The following is a 17,316-nucleotide window of genomic DNA, read 5'->3' on the forward strand; positions in this document are numbered from 1 at the left end:
ACCGTTTTTATATTTTGATAGATCGGGCATTTTGGGACGCGGCGATACCTAATATGTCTGTGATCTTTACTGTTTATTATGTTTTATATCCGTTCTAGGGAAAGGGGGGTGATTAGAATTTTTAATATTTTATAAATTTTTTTTATTTTTAAAACCTGTTTTTTCTTTTTTTTCCACTATTTCTTAGACCATCTAGGGTACATTAACCCTAGATGGTCAGATCGCTCCTACCATATACTGCAATACTTCTGGCTCATTGTAACGAACCTGCAGAAGCCATGTAGCCTCGTGTCAAAAGAAGACCCGAGGCTACCACGGCAAACGATCGCCGCCCCCGATGACGTTCGGGGGCACAGCGATCGTAAAAAAGACTTTGCCGGCGACAATGACCGACTGCGGTTATTAGCGGTGGGGGTTTTCTGCAACATGCAAAACCCCCCACCTTGTATGAAGAAGACTCAGCCCGTGAGCCCTCTTCATACACTCCTTATACTCTCTGCGCCGTAGAGCTACGGCGCAGAGCGTTAAGGGGTTAAAGGGGTTTTCCCACAAATACAAGTTAGGCCCTATCCATAGGACAGGGCTTAACCTGCTGATGTGTGGGGGTTTCAGTGATGTGACCCCCATAGATCATGAAAACAAGGGGTCTGTTGGGGTCCACATAAGGTCCATGTCATCGCTCTATGACGGTAATGGAGCAGAATGGTCATACACGGCCGTCTGCTCCATTACTCTGACGGAACAATTTTTGCGTTTCCATATTTCACTCCCCACTTTCAAAAATCAATAACTTTTTTATTTTTCCACGTACAGAGCTGTGTGCGGCCTGTTTCTGCGTAACAAATTATACTTCCTAGTGACAGTATTAAATATTCCAGGCCCTGTACTGGGAAGCGGGAAGGAAAATATCAAATGTGTTTTTTATGGCTTTCACTGCGCGCTCAATAGGACTCCTCCCCTTTACTGCGCTCCATAGGACCCCTCCCCTTTACTGCGCTCCATAGGACCCCTCCCCTTTACTGCGCTCCATAGGACCCCTCCCCTTTACTGCGCTCCATAGGACCCCTCCCCTTTACTGCGCTCCATAGGACCCCTCCCCTTTACTGCGCTCCATAGGACCCCTCCCCTTTACTGCGCTCCATAGGACCCCTCCCCTTTACTGCGACAACGAGCATGTCCCCCCCCTAGACAACGAGGATTTCCCCCCCTAGACAACGAGCATTTCCCCCTGCTAGACAACGAGCATGTCTCCCCCTGACCCCTAGACAACGAGCATGTCCCCCCCCAAGACAACGAGCATGCCCCCCCCCCTAGACAACGAGCATGTCCCCCCCCCCAGACAACGAGCATTCCCCCCCCTAGACAACGAGCATGTCTCCCCCCGACTCCTAGACAACGAGCATGTCCCCCCCCTAGACAACTAGCATTCCCCCCCCCCCTAGACAACGAGCATGTCTACCCCTGACCCCTAGACAACGAGCATGTCCTCCCCTGTGGCTGCGTGCCCTTTTTTGTGTGTTTGTGTTATTTTTGTCTTCCAGGACCGTGCCTGCTGTGGACTGCTTCGGATTCGAAGGATTACGTCTATGACCGACATTTCTAACAAATAAAATGGTCAACGAGGGTGTGTCTGCGTCTTTTGTTCAATAAAATTTTCTGAAAACGGTGTGATTATTTATTTTTTTGCGACACTCTTCATAGTTTGCCGTAGTAGTGGTGCCGGCTAGGTGACGGTGCTCATTACTAAGGGCTGGCCTTAGTGTTTGCCTTAATTTTTTTGGCAAATTTACACTAACGCCCATACCATTACCCCGGTACCCACCGCCACCAGGGGTGCCGGGAAGAGCCGGGTACAAACCAGTACCTGACCGTCTATAGATGGTCAGGTGTTGGGGCGGCTGCAGGCTGTTATTGTTGCGCTGGGATAGCCCCCTAACAGTGGCCTATCCCAGCTCAGTAATGGCAGGCTGCTGCTGCTTTATTGTATCTGGCTGATTTGAACAATAGGGGGCACCCCATGCCGTTTTTCCCCCCCATTTTTTTGTAAAAATGGGGGAAACAGCCTGGGAGCCCCCTTTAAAGGGGGGACCCCACGCATATTTTTGTCAAAAATTTGAAGAAAAAACGGCATGGGGTGCCCCTATTTTTCAAATCAGCCTGATACAAAAAAGCAGCAGCAGCAGCCATTACTGAGCTGGGATAGGTCACTGTTAGGGGGCTATTCCAGCGCAACAATAACAGCCTGCAGCCGCCCCACTACCTGACCATCTATAGACGGTCAGGTACTGGTTTGTACCCGGCTCTTCCCGGCACCCCTGGTGGCGGTGGGTACCGGGGTAATGGTATGGGCGTTAGTGTGAATTTGCCAAAAAAATTAAGGCAAACACTAAGGCCAGCCCTTAGTAATGAGCACCGTCACCTAGCCGGCACCACCACTACGGCAAACTATGAAGAGTGTCGCAAAAAAATAAATAATCACACCGTTTTCAGAAAATTTTATTGAACAAAAAACGCAGACACACCCTCGTTGACCATTTTATTTGTTAGAAATGTCGGTCATAGACGTAATCCTTCGAATCCGAAGCAGTCCACAGCAGGCACGGTCCTGGAAGACAAAAATAACACAAACACACAAAAAAGGGCACGCAGCCACAGGGGGGGACAGGCTCGTTGTCTAGGTGGGGGACATGCTCGTTGTCTAGGGGGGGGGGACATGCTCGTTGTCTAGGGGGGGACATGGTCGTTGTCTAGGTGGGGGTACATTCTCGTTGTCTAGGTGGGGGTACATGCTCGTTGTCTAGGGGGGGGTACATGCTCGTTGTCTAGGGGGGGGCATGCTCGTTGTCTAGGGGACATGCTCGTTGTCTAGGGGGGGCATGCTTGTTGTCTAGGGGGGGCATGCTCGTTGTCTGGGGGGGACATGCTCGTTGTCTAGGGGGGGGCATGCTCGTTGTCTGGGGGCGGACATGCCCGTTGTCTGGGGGGGACATGCTCGTTGTCTGGGGGGGACATGCTCGTTGTCTAGGGGGGGGCATGCTCGTTGTCTGGGGGCGGACATGCCCGTTGTCTGGGGGGGACATGCTCGTTGTCTAGGGGGGGACATGCTCGTTGTCTAGGGGAGGACATGCTCGTTGTCTGGGGGGGGCATGCTCGTTGTCTAGGGGAGGACATGCTCGTTGTCTAGGAGGGCATGCTCGTTGTCTAGGGGGAGTGGAATATGCCCCCCAATTATATACATAAATATACATTGGTGCCAGTGGATGCGTTGAAGGTATGAGCAGTGGCGTGGCCAGGGGGTGTGGTTAGGGGGCGTGGCTAGGGTGTGGCTTCTGTGGGTAAAAAAATCGCCGCGGCGCGCTTCGCGCGCCGCCATTTTGTCCCTCTTTCTCCTCCACAAAAGTTGGGAGGTATGAAAATGCTATAAAGAAAGAGTCCCTTTAAGCCAGCCCTGAGATCAGAACTTCCAGTGTAAACAATTTTATTCCATTCTCTTCTTACAGCATAAAACTTCTCAACACCAACATAATGTATGTCCGAATGAACAGGGTAAAAAAGCAATGCATTTCGTGCGGCTGTCTGGCACACTTACTCATGGTTCCAAGGGGTAGTGTTGAGGGAGCAGGGTTTTGGAGGTGAGCCTGTGAAGCTACATCATGGAGTGGCTCTGGTAATTCCCCTTAGAGCCCTTGTGGGTCATTAGCATAATAAGTAGACTTTAGAAAGAAGGTGGCCATGCATAACAAATATAAGAGCCTATTGATGTTTCCAACAAGCCGAAGATACAAGACTTTAATCATATGCTACCATATGATAAATGTGCCCCAATGTGTCCATTCAGCCGTACCTGAGTTATAGACTTATGGTATTTCTTAACATTGGAGTCTTACTGTAGGTGAAATCAATACAACTAGAAAATTGTGATGTCACTAATACACACTATGTACCAATTCACTAGTAAAACATTAAAAAAAATCTGACATGAAACTCAATGGGGCAGATTTACTTACCCGGTCCATTCGCGATCCAGCGGCGCGTTCTCTGAACAGGATTCGGGGCCGGACGGGATTTATGAAGGTAGTTCCTCCGCCGTCCACCAGGTGACGCTGCTGCGCTGAAAATCATCTGAACGCGCCGGAATACACTGAGCTGGACCAGGTGAAGGTAAGCGCTTCCCAAGCAACACATTTTCGGTTTTTAAAAGTTTTTTTTTTCCGAATACGTCGGGTTTTCGTTCGGCCACGCCCCCCGATTTCCGTCGCGTGCATGCCAGCGCCGATGCGCCACAATCCGATCGCGTGCGCCAAAATCCCGGGGCAATTCAGGTACAATCGGCGCAAATCGGAAATATTCGGGTAAAGCGTCGGGAAAATGCGAATCGGGCCCTTAGTAAATGACCCCCAATCTGTATTTTTCAGTGATACCATTGACAAGTATAGACATGTCTGGTTGGGACGAAGAACCTTCATACAAAGTTTATTATCCTTTTAAAAATATAATTGGAAAATAATTATTGTGGGCGCTTTGCCAGGATATTTATGGGGTGTTTTATTTGTTACCTTCTAGAGAACTGGGTAAAACAAGTCATATTTTCATTCAATATGTTTAAAGACCATATTATGGCTGGTCAACTCTTGTACCCCATGTTTGTGTATGAGATAAAATGAGACTGCAGGACCAGAGTATTGATACATACTATAGCTAACACATACAAGGGGTACGGAAAGTATTCAGACCCCTTTAAACTTTTCACTCAGTCTTGCTTGCAGCCATTAGGTAAGATCAAAAAAAGGGGGGGTGGTTATGGGTTTATATATGGTAAGAATTAACCATCGGAAGGAATATGATGATAATTGGAGCAATGGATGATGACAAATTAATTATAAAATGTTTGTATTTAATGTTCCTATGACTAATGTGCAAGATACGATCTGTCTCCTTCCTGCTGTTTTATATGTTGATGCGCTAAGGAAAGAAAATTTTGAATAAAGAGAATGGAATTTAAAAAAATAAATAAAAATTTTTTTTTTGCTCATTAATGTACACTCCACCCCCCATCCACAGAAATGTAGGTATTTTTAAGAAAAACTGAAATATCACATGGAAGAAAGTATTCGCCCCTTTGCTCAGTATTGAGTAGAAGCAGCTTTCGAGCTAGTACAGACATGAGTCTTCTTGGGAAGATGCAACAAGTTTCTCACCCCTGGATTTGGGGATCCTTTGCCTCTTTCTTGCAGATCCTCTCCAGTCCCCTCAGGTTGGATGGTGAACATTGGTGGAAGCCATTTTCAGGTCTCTCCAGAGATGCTCCATTGGGTTTAGGTCCGGGCTCTGGCTGGGCCAGTCAGGAATGGTCACAGAGATGTTCTGAAGCCACTGCTTTGTTATTTTAGCTGTGTGCTGAGGGTCATTGTCTTGTTGGAAGGTGAATTTTCCGCCCAGTTTGAGGTGCAGAGCACTCTAGAAGAGGTTTTCATCCATCTCTGTACTTGGCCGGATTCATCTTTTCTTCAATTGCAACCAGTCGTCCTGTCCCTGCCCCCATAGCATAATGCTGCCATCACCATGTGTCACTGTTGGATTGTATTTGGCAGGTGATGTGCAGTGCCGGGTTTTCTCCACACATACTGCTTAGAATTAACGTAAAAAAGTTCAATCTTCATCTCATCAGACCAGAGAATCGTATTTCTAAGTCTATGAAGCCATTATGTGTGTTTTTTTTTCAAACTGTATACAGCTTTTATATGTCTTGCACTGATGGGAGGCTTCCATTGGCACACTCTGCCATAAAGCCCCGACTGGTGGAGGCTGCATCTCTGGAGCTCAGCCACAGTGATCTTGTGGTCTTTACCTCTCCCACCAAGGCTCTTCTTCCACAATTTATTAGTTTGGCTGGATGGCCAGGTCCAGAAAGAGTTGTGGTCATCCCAAACTTCTTCCATTTAATCATTATGGAGCCCGCTGTGCTCTTAGGAACCTTGAGTGCTGCAGAAATTCTTCTATAACCACGGCAAGATCTGTGCCTTGCCATAATTCTGTTTATGAACTCCTTGGGCAGTTCCTTAGACCTCATGATTCTCATGAGCTCTGACATGACTATGAGCTTTGAGGTCTTCTATATATGAGCCTCATCATGTCACATTTACTAAGGGTCCTGCGGCTGCACTTTAGTTGGATATTCTGCCGATTTCCGTTTTGCTAGGCATTTAGAAGAGGATTTTGTCGCATCGGCATTGGCTTTCATGCAACATAAATCGTGGGGTGGGCCATTGGACAATCCGACTGATTCGGACTAAGAGCGGGATTTAACTTTGAAATTGTGTAGCAGGACAATGCACTTACATACACCGGAATGAAGAAGGTGAACGCTGGGGACCTGAGCGGGAAAACGACACATGCAGGATATCTGGCACACGATCTACGTGAATCGCGGCAGAGTTCATCCTCGTCGGACATTCCGGATCGGGGATTGCGCAGGGACTGGGTAAGTAAATGTGCCTCATCATGTCACACTAGCACCTCTTTAAACTGATGACGAAGCTTAAGCATCTAAAGGCAGAAGAGTACAAGCTGAAGATGTATCTAAGAAGTGTCTGCGCCACTATTGTGTCGCACGTGACCCTTCTGTGGCGCCGTATTTAATGTGCAAATTGTGTCGCACGCCCTATGTTAAAGGTGCACCACAAAAAAGTTGGTGAACTCTGTTGTGCCAGTGCTGGGAAGCGACAGATTCATGATTTCTGGTGCACGTTCTTAATGAATGTATTGCTCTCAGCATTATACACGGAAAGAGCATTTTTAGTGAAGTTTCCGTCTTTCTAAGTAAATGTGCCCCAATGCGTCAGCACTTGATGTTAACAGTTCCCCAAAGGTAGCACTGGATATATCAAGAGGCTTCGGCCTTAAGGAATCTGATGCACAACCGTGTGGCCGGTCAATTCTTTCCTGGCGTAAGATTACATTACAACCTACATCACACCCACCCCATCACCTCGATAAATCCCCCTGTAGGGTTTCTTACAAAAACAGCACCACACCTGTCCATAGGATGTCTGAGATACTGCAGTCAAGACTCCTAAGCTTCAGAACCTAAGATAATTCGGACAGGTGTGTATCAGTCCTGCATTTCTATCCCTAGACAACCCCTCAACACCTTTATATGGTATGAAAGAAGAGTGAAGATCATTCATTCTCTCCACCAGCTGCGATCAGTCGCTTTTCACTTTATCTAAAGTTATGAGAAGTTTGGAGCCAAACTAATGTTATCATTTCCCGTCGTTCTTCTTCTTCTTCTCGAAATGTACCTGCCAATAATACATTCTGATATAGTAGTAATTGACATGAGATGTGTCCCTCCATATTCTCATCACATCTACCGGTAACATTTTTCAGTACCTCATGTTCCAGGGTAAATGGACATTTATTAATTATGGTTCAGATCAGCACAATGATATCTATTCATATCTCCACCATTCCCCCACATAGTAAGAAATTGGCTGAAATGGTAAGAATGTTGTTTCAGCATTACAGCGCTATTACATTATGTAACCACATGTATTTATAATATGCAGCATATTTAACTATTAGGAGTACTTTAAGCACACCCAGCCTTTCAACAAACTTTGCAGAAGTTCTAAGGTTTGTGCAGCTCAGGAGTGAGACCGTTGTGGTCATTATGTGATTTGTACTCTTTTAAGAATGTATATTTCCATCAGTTTGCACCTCTGATGTCGGTATCTAGAGGTTGCAATCTTCTGAGCTGATGTGTGGAGACCTAGCTGCTGTGACTCACAGCTCCACCCTCCCTTCTATATAGAGCTAGCAGCATGATATGATACGATACTAAATTATTAATGCCCTGGTTTGGGGAAATAGTTTTGTAACAGGGGTCAAGGAATAGTAAACAATAGACAATAGACAATAGACACAGGTAAAATGCATAAGCAAGTGACATAAAATATCCTGGGGAGGGTGGGAGAGCACCTAGAGCCAAGTGCTCTGTTGAACAGTTCAACTGATCTGGAGATGAAGGAGTTAAGGAATCTGGCAGAGTGACAGAAGAACAGGCACTATTGGTTGCTGATGTTACTGTGTCGCTGGAGAATTGTCAAAGACAAGGGGAGATGACAAGGGGAGAATTTGGGAAAGCATCTTTCTTCCCATACCGGGGCTTATTTACTAATAAACACTTTTGTCGGACTGTACGTCGTTTTCAGGATTTGCGTAGCTTTGACAGGTATTATACTAGGGATTGCGCTGGGATTGTGTCGCAGCGATCGGATTGTGGCGCAGCGGCACCGGCTTTCATGTGTCACAAATTGGGGGGGTGCCGTCGGACGATCCGGCTGATTCGGACTGAGACCAAGATTTAACTTTCAAATTGTGTTGTAAGATCAAGCACGTACATGCACCGGGAAGAAGAAGGTGACACATGCAGGATATCAGGCACAGTGCATTCCGGTCAGACAATGCACTTTCGGGGAACGCGTCATGATGGTTAAGTAAATGTGCCTCACTGTGTCACATAGGCTAGTTGGCTCCCTGCTATGTGACTGACATTGGCCAATTTTTTTCTCTTCTATTTATGCAACCTCCCCAGAAGACAACGGCATAGAATATATATATATAGCAATTGAAAGGGCAATTTGTCCATCCATTTAAATGCTCCGTACCAGGGTAAAAGATAGTGCGGCACTTAGAGAGGGGAGGGCTCTGGCCCAGGCAGCATACATAGGAGGAGATTGTAGCTTTCACTCTATTCTATAAAATTACCAATGGCCTCCTTGCAATATTTGTCGTGACCATCCTTCATACATCCTACCATCCTTCCTGTTTGAAGTCAGTGGTGTATATGGTGAAAGTTAACAGGGAAATTATTGTGCCCTGGGGTGCTCCCCGGTTATTGACTAATGTGTTCGATTATTATGGAGGTGTCTCCCCCATTTGGAGAATTTACAGCCTATTCCTCTGATTAATCCACTTCCTAACTGTGGGGTCAATGTTACGTTTTGTCAATTTATCCCCCATTAGTGCTGGGTGAGTGTTGTTAAAATGTGCTATATAAAACCTCAGTAATCTTTGGTTTGTATTACAGAAAGACGGAATTCAGCCAAGATTTCAGAGCTAAAAGCAGATTAGGAAAGTAAGTGCAGAAAACGGGTCTTTGCGCTAATATATTACAAAGTTTCTTGTATTCACTTGCAATAATTATTTATGCAAAGTTTATTGAAATGTTAGTGAACTTAGTATTAACATTTACATACCAAATCTAGCACTATGGGGCTCATTTACTAAGGGTCCGCATTTAACACGGTTTTTGGCGCACGCGATTGGATTTTGGCGCATCAGCACCGGATTTCATGCGGCACAAATGGGGGGTCCGGACGATCCGATGGATTCGGACAACGCGCAGTATTTAACCTCAGAAATTGTGTTGCAAGATCAGCACTTACATGCACCGGGAAGAAAAAGGTGAACTCTGGTGGACCTCGGCGGTGAAGCGACACATGCAGGATCTCAGGCGCACGATGTTGGTGAATCGCGCCGGACTTCATCTCCATCAGACCGTCCGGATCGGGGATCGTGACAGGACCGGGTAAGTTAATGTGCCCCTATGTGTTAATGGAGAATGTTAGCTGGTTTTAACTGAAAACTACGTTATGAGGTCTAGGCCTCATGATGTATCGGCCTGGCGGCAGTTGGGCGTGGCTTTAAACGACCATTGGCGTATGATTAATCACCACCATAGTGTCTACTTTGGCACAACTTTTTAATGTTCTATGTCCATATTTTTCACATTTTTCTGAACAATAATATTCCTACAAGGAACATATGGACAGTGGAAGGTGCCGGGAAGCATCGTGCTGCTGAGATGACTGTATAGTGATTTCATTTATTTGTAGAACCTGTGACCTGGCTGAAAATGAGGTCATTAAGTAACATATGCCAGGAGACTTCTGCTGGTAAAATGAAAGGAGATCTTTATTTTACTGTAAGCTTAGAAGCTACAGGACACATCTAGTCTATGACTATCAATTACAATACAAAACGAAACAAAAGAAAAATTAACTCTTGTTTTGCAAAGAAAAACTGCAACATTAAAAATGGTCACAATTCTGTATATTCAGGGTCCATTCTCATGACTCAAACCGCCTGAGAAGAGCATAACCTCTAAATAACCTTCAATAACGTCATTAATGAAACGCCGGGCCTATAACCTTTTGTCCTTTTTCAGGTCCATATAAAAGGAAAGACTAAACAAATGTGTAACATGGGAGCCGATTACACTACGTCATTGTGCTACAATTTACGGCTACAGCTCATTAGTTTCTTTGTGTCAATGATTCCAGGCTACTGCTATGGTAATGCTACCGGGAATGGAAACGCAGAAACAAAAACACTGCAAAACTTTGACATTTTGAAGTTCATATCAAAATAAAATGTCCATGTGCCCCTTACAGTATTGTAGTCGTATTCATCCTTTTTAAAGGGGTTGTCCGAGACTACTTTAAAACAGATATGTGGCCGGGTGGGGCTGCCTAAAAAAAACAAAACTTGTACTTACCTCCACGGTCCTTCCAAGTGTCCCCTGCCGCCGTCTCGCCGTGCTGTGCCCCTGTTTGTTTACAGGGGCACGGAAGCACAGTGTAGACCAGCTTCTGGCTCGCCTAGGTGGCTCAGCTGTCCAGAAGCTGGTCTACACTGAGCTTTGGCGAGACAGCGGCACAGGACACTTGGAGGGACCGCTGAGGGAGCACCACCCAGTCACATATCAGTTTTTCAGTTGTCTCGGACAACCCCTGTAACATTTTTTCTATACACAAATTTCAGTTTATTTCGATATTTTGGGGCATATTCATCAGGGCCTCTGCACCACGTCACGATTAGAGTGATGGAGAGCCAGTCCAGTCAGCTTCTGGGGGCAGCTTCCAGGAACTCCTTTATATACTTGCCCAGTTCCATTATTACTTACTGGTTCTACTAATCTACCTATATCTGTTACTACATGTTATTATTTGCTTTTATGTGTATCTGAAATCTTCTAGATTTACTCAAACCTCTCTGTAGTAATTTTATTCTGTGCCTTTGCAGCCATCATGGTTTTGACTTTGTTCTGTCGGACTCTGCTTGTTTGTCCGTACGGAAAACCAGTGTTAGATTTGTAAGCTACGTGACATCAAAATAAATTTTCCAGGCATTTTTAAAATTTTAAAACATAAAGCAGACGTATGGGAAGTTTTACTCATTAACTAATTTGGTAAAACTATGGGGGTCGCCCAATTCGCGTATTCCCGACGTGTTACCCGAATATTTCTGATTTGCGCCGATTTTCCCTGTATTGCTCCGGGTTTTTGGCGCACGAGATCGGATTTTGCCGCATCGGCGCTGGCATGCACGCGACGGAAATCGTGGGGCGTGGCCGAACAAAAACCTGACGGATTCGGAAAAAACGCAGCATTTAAAAAACTGAAAGTGTCGCGGAGCTTGCACTTACCTTCATCCAGGATAGGGCGGTGTGTTTGAGTGCGTTCCGATGCTCTTCATCGCAGCAGCGCCACCTGGTGGACGTCGGAGGAACTACCTTAATGAATCCCGGCCGGACCCGAATCCACCGCAGAGAACGCGCCGCTGGATCGCGAACGGACCAGGTAAGTAAATCTGCCCCTATATGTCTGAAAACAAGATCATTTTGAAATTTAAAAATGGCATAATTTGCCACTTTATAAATGTTATAAGCGCAAAACTTTTCAGCCAAAATTGACCAATAACATGGAGTACATTATTTGAAGAAAACACAATCTCAAAATCACTTTGGTAAGTTAAAGGGGTTGTCCACTTTATACAAAGTTATACAATTTTTCAATATACTTTCTGTATCAATTCTTCACAGTTTTTTTTAGATCTCTGCTTGCTTCTATAGAAAGCTTCTGTGTTTACTTTCAGTGGATAGAAATCTGACCATGGTCACACAGGTGCACGGCTCATTATATCACACAGGTGCGCGGCTCGTTATATCACACAGCTCTGGTTACTCTCTATGATACTAACGAGCCGCGCACCTGTGTGATATAATGAGCCGTGCACCTGTGTGACCATGGTCAGATTTCTATCCACTGGAAGTAAACATAGAAGTCTTCTATAGGGGGACAGCAAGCAGAGATCTTGAAAACAGTGAGGAATTGATACAGAAAGTATATTGGAAAATTGTATTACTTTTCCTTACACAAACCATATCAATTATTTGCTGAAAGTGGACATCCCCTTTAATGTGTTCAAAAGTTATAACCATATAAACCGTCGCATGTTTAGCAGAACGGACATGTGCGGCCTTCTGCTCCGCTCATCTTAGGGAGCGACAAGGGGTCTGATGGAGGTACCTAGGACAACTTTGGACCCCCCATTCTTGTGATCTGATTCACCGATCAGAAAGTCAGGCCCTATCCTGTGAATAGGGCCTTACTTGTTTCCTGGGAAATCCATTAAGCATGTCTTCTAAGCTTATGGCTGATCAATGTTATGTATGACATTATGTTATGTTAACAGTATGACAGTATAAAGTCTTGGGGCACTGGGTTCCTGTGTTCAATCTTTACATATGTCTACATCTTCGAAGAGTTTCTATGGAACTCCATTGTATAAGTTTCCCCATGACACCATTGGGGGGACATATCATGTCAGTAGTGATATTCCCAACCGGTGCAGAATGAGCCCTTTTACTAAGAGGCTGTGATCCTGCATTTAGGTGAATTCAATGCAATGTTTTTTATATTTTTGAGCATAATTTTTTATTTGTGGCATTATATGCTGTTATAATAACGTGTAACAACATTACATTCTGCATGTGGTGGCTCTGGAGAGGTCTATGTGTTGTGCTGGCTCGGCAGTAAAAAAATATGACTCTTACGGATTCGCAAGTCTAAAATACTCCTGTGGTTGTCTGCACTTAGAACAGAAGCTCTGCAGTGATTTACAGTCGCCAATTGAGGAATGGGAGGAATTGTTTGCTTTCCCTCTGTCTCAAGTAATTGCGACACATTCCTTAAGCCGTGTATTCCCTAAATGGAATTATTGTAGGCAAATTCTTCCTGAAGAATTCCGTATTCAGCACTAGGGATATTCCTACTGGGCTCAGATACTGGAATAATCAGTATGGGTATTCATTGAAACAGATACATTGTTAATAAGTGCTATTATCATAATTGTCATGTATAATGTGGCCTAGCTTTGTTTGCTCTTTGTGCATGTATCTTGATGACTTTGTCTTAGTTATGTATTAGGCATCTTAATTCTTATTTTGGCCCAACATCCTCATTTTTCCAATACAAACTTATGTACTCTGTTACAGGTTCTATATTATAGGATGATCAGTGGCATAACTTGAAGCTGATGGGCCAAGGGCTGGATTAAAGGAGGGGCTCACGGGGCTCGAGCCCCAGGGCCCACACCACTGGCAGGCTACATATTACAGGGGGCTGGCAGGCTACCTACTACAGGGGGCTGGCAGGCTATATACTTCCAAAAACATTGTTGGAAGGGCCCCCGCCACCCTTAATCCAGCCCTGGATGGGCCCCAGTGCAAAGTCTGTGCCAGGCCCCCGACTATAATGTATGGTTCATATTACTAGTCTTTCCATATGGAAAAGTGAGACCTCTGGGTCCCCTAAGCCTCTTGGGCCCAGTTGCGACCGCACCCTCTGCACCCCCTGAGGATGATACATATCCACTGGTATATGTTAACCATGCTGCAACAACGTGGTGCTGTCTATATATGTATCTGTGTTAGCCAATCAGTGGCCTCAGCGGTATCACCAATGAGGCTAGTGATTAGCTGCACACATGGAAAAGACCAGTAATGGTGCGAATATTGGCAGAAATTCAGAAAGTAAGTAATGGTTTATTTATTGTTTTATACTATCTCCCACATAAATTACTTTTATGAGAACCTAAAAGCGATCAGTGCTAATTGCTGGATAGAAGACACCACTTTCACTTGTTCAATGTCAGACTGGTCCATCAGCAAACCAGAACAAACACACGTAGGATGAGGCTGTAACACAATTTGGTGGCTACTATTGTTTTTTACCATGCAGGATGGGTCCCAAAATCATTTCTTTGGTGGGGCTTAAGAACCCCAGTCTGATACAATTTGCAAGTAAAAACAATATGAAGAAGGGGACGCACATTTTACAGTCAGTGGGGGACATTTATCACAAACCAGCGCATGAGGAGATCCCCTCGCCTCCAGCGCAGTCGCATTTATTTTTTTATCATATCAGTTGTAGGGAAAGGAGGGGGGGGGGGGGCAAAGATTTAGGTTTTTTTTCTATTTTTACTACTTTTTAGACCCCCGTAAATTTTTAAAGGGGTTGTCCACTTTCAGCAAATAATTGATATTGTTTGTATAATTAAAAGTTTACAATTTCCCTATATTCTTTCAGTATACCTTTATAAATTCCTCATGGTTTTCTACATCTCCGCCTGCTGTCCTGCTATGGGAAGCTTCAATGCTCCCTGGTCCTGTGATATTACACAGGTGCAGGCTTGTTATACCCCTGGTCCTGTGATATTACACAGGTGCAGGCTTGTTATACCCCTGGTCCTGTGATATTACATAGGTGCAGGCTTGTTATACCCCTGGTCCTGTGATATTACATAGGTGCAGGCTTGTTATACCCCTGGTCCTGTGATATTACACAGGTGCAGGCTTGTTATACCCCTGGTCCTGTGATATTACATAGGTGCAGGCTTGTTATACCCCTGGTCCTGTGATATTACACAGGTGCAGGCTTGTTATACCCCTGGTCCTGTGATATTACATAGGTGCAGGCTTGTTATACCCCTGGTCCTGTGATATTACACAGGTGCAGGCTTGTTATACCCCTGGTCCTGTGATATTACATAGGTGCAGGCTTGTTATACCCCTGGTCCTGTGATATTACATAGGTGCAGGCTTGTTATACCCCTGGTCCTGTGATATTACACAGGTGCAGGCTTGTTATACCCCTGGTCCTGTGATATTACATAGGTGCAGGCTTGTTATACCCCTGGTCCTGTGATATTACACAGGTGCAGGCTCGTTATATCCCTGGTCCTGTGATATTACACAGGTGCAGGCTCGTTATATCCCTGGTCCTGTGATACTACACAGGTGCAGGCTCGTTATATCCCTGGTCCTGTGATATTACACAGGTGCAGGCTTGTTATATTCCTGGTCCTATGATATTACACAGGAGCACGGCTTGTTATATCCCTGGTCCTGTGATATTACACAGGTGCAGGCTCGTTATATCACTGGTCATGTGATATCACACAGGTGCAGGCTTGTTATATCCCTGGTCCAGTGATATTACACAGGTGCAGGCTCGTTATATCCCTGGTCCTGTGATATTACACAGGTGCAGGCTTGTTATACCCCTGGTCATGTGATATTACCCAGGTGCAGGCTCGTTATATCCCTGTATAATGAGCCATACACCTGTGTCTTTTATTCTTTATCTCACGTACAGTAGGTATAAAGCTAGTAATATAAATTCATGGTGGAGTAACAGATCTTATGTTCTAATTGTCCAGCTCCTACTCACTGTAGTGCTGATCCTCTATCGCTGGGACCTTCCTATAACAGCACAGCAGATGGTGCTCTGTTTCAAGTGTTGGCTATTTGATACTAATTTGTAAGTGCAGAACAATGAGAAGCGAACAGAAGAGAAATACTTGTATGATAAATGAAAAAATAGACAAAATTTACAGTCATTTCTTTTTATTTTATCCCAATTGTCAAATAATCAATTTGTGAAGAATATGAAGCTCTAATTTGTTGAAGAGTTGTTTAAAGGGGTCGTCCACTTTCAGTTAATAATTGGTATGGTTTGTGTATTGAATAGTTATACAATTTCCCAATACACTTTCTGTTTCAATTTCTCTCCATTTCCAAGATCTCTGCTTGCTGTCTTTCTATAGAATGCTTCTACAGTTACTTCCTGTGAAATCTGTCCATGATAATGTGGTGGACACGCAGGTGCAGGAGCCATTAGGATCAGAGACTAATCAGTGATAATAATGACGTGTGCACCTGTGTGTCCATCACATGATCATGGACAGATTTCTATCCACAGGAAGTAACCATAGAAGCATTCTATAGAAAGACAGAAAGCAGAGATCTTATAGAGGAATTGATGGAGAAAGTGTATTGTAAAATTGTATAACTTTTTATTACACCAACCATATCAATTATTTGCAGAAAGTGGACAACCCCTTTAAGACATAAGTTAAAGGGGCATTCGGGGTTGGCTGGATAACCCACTGGGAGGTCAATGCAGTATGTGGTCCGTCACCCCCAGAAATCTGCCCCACACAGTTACTCCCAGTAATGTGCCCCACACAGTTACCCCCAGTAATGTGTCCCACACAGTTACCCCCGGTTATTTGCCCCATTCAGTTGCCACCAGTAATGTGCCCCACACAGTTATCCCCAGTTATTTGCCTCACACAGTTGCCACCAGTAATGTGTCATGTACCCCCATGTTCTCCCCTTCCCTTAGCCCCTGTCATGTTTCCCCCTCACTAGTGAGGTACTGCAGCTCTGTGCACTGCTTTCCCCTGCAAGTCATGTGATCCTGACCACATCACAGGTCCTGCAGCCTCATGGAGGGTAGGACCTGCAGGGGAGAGCAGTGATGCACACTTTCTCATCACTTTTTATGTCTCTATGTCTGCTGACCCAGCGAGATCTGGGGTTCCGGCCAAAAGATGTTGTGCCACGGATCTTTTGACCTAGTGACGCCCCTAATTAGCACAGTGTAGGATGTATGTAACCCATAGACATGTGTCCATATTCCACTGCATGATATCCGTTACCTGTTACTTTGTGATACTTCAGTAACTTAGTGCGGGGTCTGAATCATCACTCGCTGTGTTAGAGGTGTGAGCTTGCAGCAATCAGAGATTGGAGAACTTGTAGAAAAAAGTGTCAAGTTTCCATGGATTTTCTTTTGTTAAAATTTGTGGCAAAATCACTTTCCCATTAAAATCAATGAACACCAAGTCCTGAAGCCCCAGGCCCTACATTCAGGGGAGAATACACGTAAGGTCAGAAAGCCTGACAGCGGATTTTGACCAAGTATTTGACCCAGATTTTCCCTCAATGTAAGCACACCCTTAATATCATTCATATATTTGTTCACCCCCTTGTACAGTATGAGGGGGATCTACTATAAGGCAGAACTCCTATATGGGTTCTAAGCAGCTTGTTGCAATAGAAGGTGATAGGAGAGTTTTAGAAAATCCATGAAGTTGGTATTTTTTTTGTCTTTACACTCCACT

This window comes from Engystomops pustulosus, chromosome 2, assembly GCF_040894005.1.
Source record: "Engystomops pustulosus chromosome 2, aEngPut4.maternal, whole genome shotgun sequence".
Classification (NCBI taxonomy): Eukaryota; Metazoa; Chordata; class Amphibia; order Anura; family Leptodactylidae; genus Engystomops; species Engystomops pustulosus.